At 35.2% G+C, this 8,454-nt stretch overlaps 2 long non-coding RNA genes across 3 annotated transcripts; one reads left to right on the top strand and one right to left on the bottom strand.

Moving 5' to 3' along the window:
* Positions 1-227: 227 nt before the first annotated feature.
* Positions 228-2,003, bottom strand: LOC121770673. Of its 2 annotated transcripts, XR_006043802.1 has the most exons (3): positions 973-1,961; positions 588-653; positions 228-378 (listed from the first exon to the last, which is right to left on the bottom strand). It is a non-coding gene; the product is annotated as an uncharacterized LOC121770673 (long non-coding RNA). The 2 variants fall into 2 exon arrangements; XR_006043801.1 differs by having other exon boundaries at positions 228-653; positions 973-2,003.
* On the top strand, positions 618-2,690 carry LOC121770674. The gene is made up of 3 exons (XR_006043803.1): positions 618-754; positions 2,011-2,082; positions 2,630-2,690. It is a non-coding gene; the product is annotated as an uncharacterized LOC121770674 (long non-coding RNA).
* Positions 2,691-8,454: the final 5,764 nt, after the last annotated feature.

The following is an 8,454-nucleotide window of genomic DNA, read 5'->3' as shown; positions in this document are numbered from 1 at the left end:
CATCTCAAGATCTAACTACCAATTGCGAAAAGCATGCAACAAAACACAAATAAAGCTCAACTTCTGTAACGACCCGCTAAACCGATATTATTAGAAATAATATTATTAGCTTGATTACCTATATAAGTGACTTTTATGCGATTAAATCCGAGCTTCGATAGATTATCGTTGTTGTTTGTTTAGGCGTTAGACAAGTAAATAGAACACATAAATATATTACACCTATATGAATATAATACATTTAAATGAATAAATAAATAAGATCCCAAAATTAAAATTTTAATATCCAATACATCCAGCAAAATTTAATACATCCTACATTCTAAGCAAATCGGGTATTTCAACGCGGGCAGCCACGAGCTTGAACCAGGTTCTTTCCTACACCAAAATAAACAAATAAAATAAAATAAAATAAAAAGAGCAGTGCATTAAATGCTGCGTTTAATTATAGATAGGAATGTAGGCAACTTGCTACACAATCACTTTCACTCCATCTATAATTTGAGATAAGAATAACTTGCTACACCGTCACTTTCACTGCCTTGGTGAGTACGCATATAGATGCACAATCAATTTCTTTTACTCACCCCCACCTCCCAACCAAATCCTCTTCCTCTATAATATTTGTTGCACAATCCGTTTCTCTCCCGTTTCTGCAGCAAAACAAGATTTCATTCTTTAATTTTCCTACTCAAGAAATCGAGAACCAAATTCGAGAAAGAGCTATCGATAATCCTCTCAAAATCCGTCGAAGGTACACTTCCGCCCCTCCCCTATTTCAAGTTTAATCATCTATTTTTGCATACCATCATCCGAACTAATCGCATAACTCAAGCAATTAACACAATTGAACACTCCCACGCTGAACTCGGAATTAAATGAATAATCTGGAATCAATCTTTAACCGTTTTAATCAAAGTGAACTAAGTTCAAGAACCAGACTTTAATTCATAAAACCAAGTAGAAACTTACAGCGGGACTCTTCGGGGCTGTTCGGAGCTGTTCGGGGTGAGTTCGGACAACTGCACGAACCGGCGGAGAAGCCGACAGGCGATGGCTCTGTGCATTGACTGCGGCGGTGGCTGGATGCTGCTGACGGCGGCGGTGGCTGGGCGAGTTTGGAAGAGCGACGGATTGGATGACGGCGGCGAATCTGGAGAGAAAGAGGGGACGGCGGCGGTATGAGTAGATCCGAGAGGGAGAGAGGAGAGAGAGGAGAGAGACGGATGGATGGATGGAGAAAGAGAGAGGACTGAGGCGGTGCGTGGCAGCGGCGATCGGAGATGGAGGGGATACCGAGAGAGAGAGAGGTGGAGGGCCGCGACGGCGAGCCGCCGCGCATACAGTAGCGGCGGTGGCGGCGGCGGTACGGTGAATAGAGAAGAGATAGAGAGAGTTGAGGAAGGATAGAATGATGACGGAGCAGAGTTGAGGAAACACCGCCGGAGGCGGCGGTGGTGGACTTCATTTAAGAGAGAGATGGAGGGGGGCTGCTCTCATCTAGTTAGGGTAGGAATGGGGGAGAAGATGACTTGGTGTGAGTGTATATTAGATTGGGCCATTGGGCTAATTCCCATTTAATCTTCCCTTGATCCAGTGGAGGAAAACATTCCTTGAACCCATTTTCGAATATCTAATCTTTGGGCTAGCTTCCACATAAGATATTATTTGGCCCAGTTAGTTCATTAATTATAATTGATACATGTTTAGTTTGGGCTAGTGTAAATTATTTTGTAAGATAAAATAATTTAATAGAAGATAGAACTTCTGGAACAAAATAAATAATCTTCTCTTTAATTAGTTGCTTAACACTTCGAAATAAAATTCTAATCCTAGGATTTAGTTAAGGGGAATTACGTGGAAATAAATCTTTGGAACATATTATTAAGATCCAATCTAATTGAAGAGTGGGGCTTAAAGAAGAAGCAGAATAAAATAGTATGCATGTCATCAAGTTATTGTGTTTTCTTAAAGCTAAATTTAGCTTGTACTTTTGTTTCAAAAAAAAAGGGGGGAGAACATGGAGGAAGGTAACACTGGGAAATAGAGAATGATTCGTGAAAACCTTGAGATGCATACGAGGTGAACTTTCTTATCCTACATACTAATGTGGATAAAAATGCAAATTATTTTGATGTGATATTTTATGAAAACTCGAACCTATGTTCGTTGTTGTTTCAAGTGATGTTGTCCTTGCCATAAATGTTTTTGTATGATGCCTATCTGTTTGGCTAAGGCCAAGTGAATTATGAATGATGATATAAGTCGAATTCGGGTCCCAGTGAGGGTGGTGTCCCCGCTCGGACTAGTGTACACAAGCTACCTCTGACCTGTTGGGCAGAGCAGGTGACCGAGGAAGGTGGCCACCTTCCCGGCACATGAATGTAAGGTGACCGTGGGAGAACACCATCTCCACGGCACAATGTGATCAGATATGGCTAAGTACCGGAAAAAGGGACTGCAGTCCAATGTGAATATTTTTAGTAAGCTCGGGCCTTTTCAATAACACCCCCGAGTGTTACTATGATGATGGCTTGACAATATTTTCAAATGTATATGTGTAATTTTCGGTAATGTGTTCACTGAGTACTTTTTGTACTCAGCCCTGCATATATTTCTAAATGTGCAGGTTGAGCAGCGAAGTGGTGGAGGATGTGCTATTGAGACAAGGCATTTAATTCAGTCAGATTTTGACTCTCGGAGGTTCATGTCTTCATACATGGAACCGCGTTCATTTCCTTCCGTTGTGCATCTTAAAAGACTCAAGTCTATTTTGTTCAAAACTCTTATTTTATTTCGAGTTATTCCCATTTGTTTCGAGCTATGGTCGATTTGTGTTTTCTCCTTTCTTCCCCGCTTCTTTAATCATCCCCTAGTCGCGATCAACCGTGTTTTCTATCCTTAGAAAATGCGGTCGTGACAACTTCACCATATCCAACAAGAACTTCAACGAAACCTTCCACAACTTCAGAAATAAAACCAAATCCAAGCTTCCCACGTCAATATTGAAAACAAGCAGTGAAATAACTATGAAATTCTTAAGCTAGGATGTTAAACTACTAAAAATTCTCAAAGCACGAAAGTTAATCGGAAGAAAATAAAGATTGTTTCTTCGCTACTCGGAGCGGTGGAACTATGATGAAATGATTGAAACAGCCGGAACTGAGGATTTCCCCCTCCGAGCTGGGAGGCAGAGAGCTTGAAACTGGAGTTGGAGTGAATTTGCAGCTAAGAACTCTCTAAAAACTACTGTGTAGAATGGTGAGCTATGTGAAGCTGTGGGCTAGAAGAGCTCTAAAGGGGGCTGCTCTCTTCCTTCAATGTTGGTCCATTTATATAGGGTGGCTTCAAGCTCAAATTCCTAGGATATGTCTTCCATGATTTGACATTTGTACCCTTAAAATAAGAGTGTCTTCGAATTCTCTCTCCACTGTCCTGTTCACTGCTCCTTCTGATAATTCTCCTTGATCAATTAGACGGCTTTTTGGCATTTTCACTCCATTTCTGCTCAATCTGCGTCTGCTCGGTCAGTTTGCACGATCTACTTGATCCAACTGCAACCTGCACACTTAAACTCATGGTTTGTGCATTATCTCCCCCCAAAAGCACGTAATATCACTCAAAACCAATGCATGAAATGAGCCTTATCAATGGGTCCGTAACAAATTAAAATATCACCTAAGAAGTCCTTGTTGTATGGTTCCGTCAAAAAAACTAATGGTCAATGTTAATTGCACAGTGGCATGATCGTTAGTTTTTTGATGGAACCGTAAAAAAAGTACCACTCCGGCAAGAATTTCATTTGTTATGGACATGTTTTTCAAGTCATATGTTTAGGACCAAAATTAAGCTTTATTCTAAAATAAAATAAGAGTCATTGGATATTTTGTTTTTAGTTAAAAAAGAAATGATTGGATATTTTGTTTTTAGTCCTTTAAAAAAAAAGGACTACTCAACTTAGTTTAGGATTCATATTTTAAATTTGAATCAACAAAGTTGACTCAGGAAATAATATTGTAGCGCATACTATTAGTGAGGAGATTTATATAACTCTCTCCGTCCCACTTTAAGTGGAACATTTCTAATTCGGCACGAGATTTTATGTAGTGTTGTTTTGTGAGTAAGTAGAGAGAGTAAAGTAAGAGAGATGGAAAAAAGTAGAGAGTGATGTTTTCATATTTAGAAATATGCCATTTAAAGTAGGACGTCTCAAAGAATAAAATGTGTCACTTGGAGTGGGACGGAGGGAGTAATAATCTTCTAATCTTATTATATATACTGCATTACCTAAATAGAGCAAAGTAAGGATCCTAAGTCTCCCTTTACACACTCGCTGATTATTTAAAACAATATATACTTATTCAATCAATGATTTTATTTGGACAAATAAAATTATGCTAGATTGTTTCACAAATTACTCCATCTAAACATACGTACATATAGACAATAGATTATGCTTACCTTATCCATCTCCAATAGTATTGGTAATGAATAATACCCCCTCCATCCCATTTTATAAGTGAGCAGTCTCTTTTCAGCCGTTGTTTTGCGAAAATGATAATAAATAGTTAAAATTAAGTGAAAGTAAAGTAAGAGAGAACAATATCGGTGAAATTTACGTCGCATTCCATGGCCTCCCAGCAGTGCAGTGTACGGTGAACCATTTCCTGCGGCTGCTGGCGAGAGGCAGACACGATTTTAAAGCTTATAAAGGTAAATTTTCTCATTTCTTCTTCTCCCACACTCAAATTCATTCCTTGCACACGACCTCCACACTATATATTCACCAATTCTCTCCTAAATTCAGACCCCCACACTCTTGTTCTCGCATTACAATCTTTATTTCAAGTTTTCAACGTTTGAATCTCCAAAACATGGATGTTCTTTCAATTTCTAAGCTTTTGGTTTGAATTCTTCGGTAGGAATTGCCTTAATTGTTGAGATTTTCAGTTAGAAAACATGATTTATGATTAGGGATGAGTTTGACATTGATCTCACATGTTTTCCAAGATATAAATTTTGAATTTTGTTGAAGATAGTGAATAGTGTTGAATGTTGATTTTGAATTTTGGTGAATACCCCTATTGTTCTTCATTATTTATCTGCACAATCACGTTGATAGCATTCCTAGGCTATTATTACTTCCATGAATTGTGTTGTTGATTGATTACTAGAGATTGTTGGTTTTTGTTGATTATTGTTGATACATCTCTTTGCATGGGGATAGACATAAGAATAGGGGATGGTTTTTCAACCTAATTTGTTATGTTCTTGATTGATTATGTGTTGGGTAAACATACACAAAATACATACACTATAAACACACATTGCACATGCCACCGATACTAACACAAAATACACACACTTCACACACAAACACAAAATACAATTTATAATCTATACAATAAATACACACACAGTACAAATACATTTCATACTACACACAAAATATACACACTCCACACGCTACATAGACTACACATACTACATACACTATGCACAAAATACAAATATTACGTACACTACAGTAACCACAAACATTGCAAACACATTGCATGTGTGCAGTGTGTATTTTGTGTGTGTAGTGCGTGCAGAAACACAAAAACACACTATACACACTACACACCACATAATAAATACACACATTAACACATACACAAAATACTCACACTGCATGAAAATACACACTCTACATACATTGGACACAATGCACACTATATTCAAAATGTGATATTGTGCTAAACACCGAATAAAAATATAATACACACACTGCACACAACAGAAAACACATACACTACACACATTACGCACACTATAAACAAATGCATGCACACACTAAATACACACACTATACAATACACACCGCATACACACACTATACACAAGATACATACACTAAATGTACGCATGCTACACAAATTATACACAAATTACACATACTAAACACGGTACACAAAAAATAACACACTTTGCGCACATTGTATAAACACTGCCCACACACTATGCTTACTAAACACGCTACACAAAAAATAACACACTTTACACACATCGTATAAACAAAATACATGCACACTTTACATACAAATATTAAATACAAATAAGTAAATACATACATACATATACACACTACATATACTAACACAAAATACACATACTAAACACTACATATACATACATATACACACTACATATACTAACACAAAATACACATACTAAACACGGTACACAAAAAATAACACACTTTGCGCACATTGTATAAACACTGCCCACACACTACGCATACTAAACACGCTACACAAAAAATAATACACTTTACACACATCGTATAAACAAAATACATGCACACTTTACATACAAATATTAAATACAAATGAGTAAATACATACATACATTGCACACACTACAACAAATACTAAAAAAATACATACATAAATATACACACACTACATATACTAACACAAAATACACTATTTATATACTACACAATAAATGTACACAAACAAACTACAAACATTAAACACTGTATAAATAGAATACATAAACATAATATAAATAAAATACAATACACATTAAACGAAGTGCGCATACTACACACTATATACAAAATACACACTTGTACACAATTCCAAAAATAAACATACCAAACACATTGCAAAAAAATAACACACTTTACGCACACAATATAGGCAAAATACACACGCTGCCCACACAAAATACACAATACACACCCTGCACTACACACACTATACACACCACACATACACAACACAATACACACTTTAAGCACATACATATAAAACAATAACAAAATACACAATACACACACTACACTACACTACACACACTATACACAACATACATTACACTACCAACACTACACAAATACACACTTTAAGTACAAACAGATAAAACAAACACTACACTATACATAAAATACTAAATACAAATATTATAAACATACTATTCATGAGGGGCACATACTACAAACATTACCCACGCTATAAATAAAATATACTCATAAGGGGCACATACTACAAACATTACCCACGCTATAAATAAAATATACAAAACACCATACACAACATACATTGCACACATTACATAGTCTAACACAAATTACACTATTTATACAATATTCAACAAATGCACAAATAAAATACATAATTTATACATACGTGGTACATATTAGAAACATTAAGAACAGTATAAATAAAACACACAAACACAATATAAATAAAACAATCACACACACACACACTACACAAATAAACATACTACACACTATAAAAAAACAACACACATTGCACACTATATACATACTATACATACGCAACACATACTACAAATATTAATCACACTAAATAAAATACACAAATATACACAAGTCATATATACTGGAAAAATACATTCATACATACATATACACACTACATATACTAACACATAATACACTATTTATATACTATACAATAAATGTACACATAAAATACACAATTTATACACACTTGGCACATGTTATAAACATTAAACATAGTATAAATAAAATATACAAACACAATATAAATAAATTACACTTCACACCAAACTGCACATACAACACACATTATATACAAAATACACTCTCATACACAATACACAAAATAAATATACTAACCACGCAACAAAAAAATAACACACCCAATGCACTAAGTTTTGACAAAATATACATTCTGCCTATACAAAATACACAATACACACACTACACACTACACATGGTATACACACTACACTCAGTATACATAACATTATACATATTAAACACACTAAATAAAATCCACAAAACACATGTCCTACAAAAATACATATATACATTTGCACACACAACAGATACTAACACAAAATACACAATTTATATATACTATACAAAAAATGCATACATAAAATACGCAATATATACATATGTGGCACATAATACAAACATTAAACATGGTATAAAGAAAATACACAGTCACAATATAAATAAAACACACACACATACACACAAGATAAACTACTTCACCCTATAGAAAAAATAACACACTTCATACATACAACGCACTAAATATGTATATATATATATATATATATATATATTATACATCATAGCACACACTGAACACACAATACAACCACAAAACACATACTGGTTACTACGCAAAAAAATATAGACACATTATTTATGCAACACACATTTTATACCCACCATAAACACACAAGACATTATAAACATACTACACACACTTTTACACAAAATTCATAAACTTGCACACACACACACACACATATTAACAAAATACATGCAATGCAAACATACATACAAACTTCACATAATACATGCACCGCACACACAACGTACACAAAGTACACCAACGCATACTACAAATTCATACAGTACCCTCTAAATACACACATTATAAATAAAATACACATACACGC

The sequence above is a fragment of the Salvia splendens genome, chromosome 16 (assembly GCF_004379255.2).
Source record: "Salvia splendens isolate huo1 chromosome 16, SspV2, whole genome shotgun sequence".
In the NCBI taxonomy this organism is placed as follows: Eukaryota; Viridiplantae; Streptophyta; class Magnoliopsida; order Lamiales; family Lamiaceae; genus Salvia; species Salvia splendens.
This window is presented reverse-complemented; position numbering and strand designations above follow the sequence as displayed.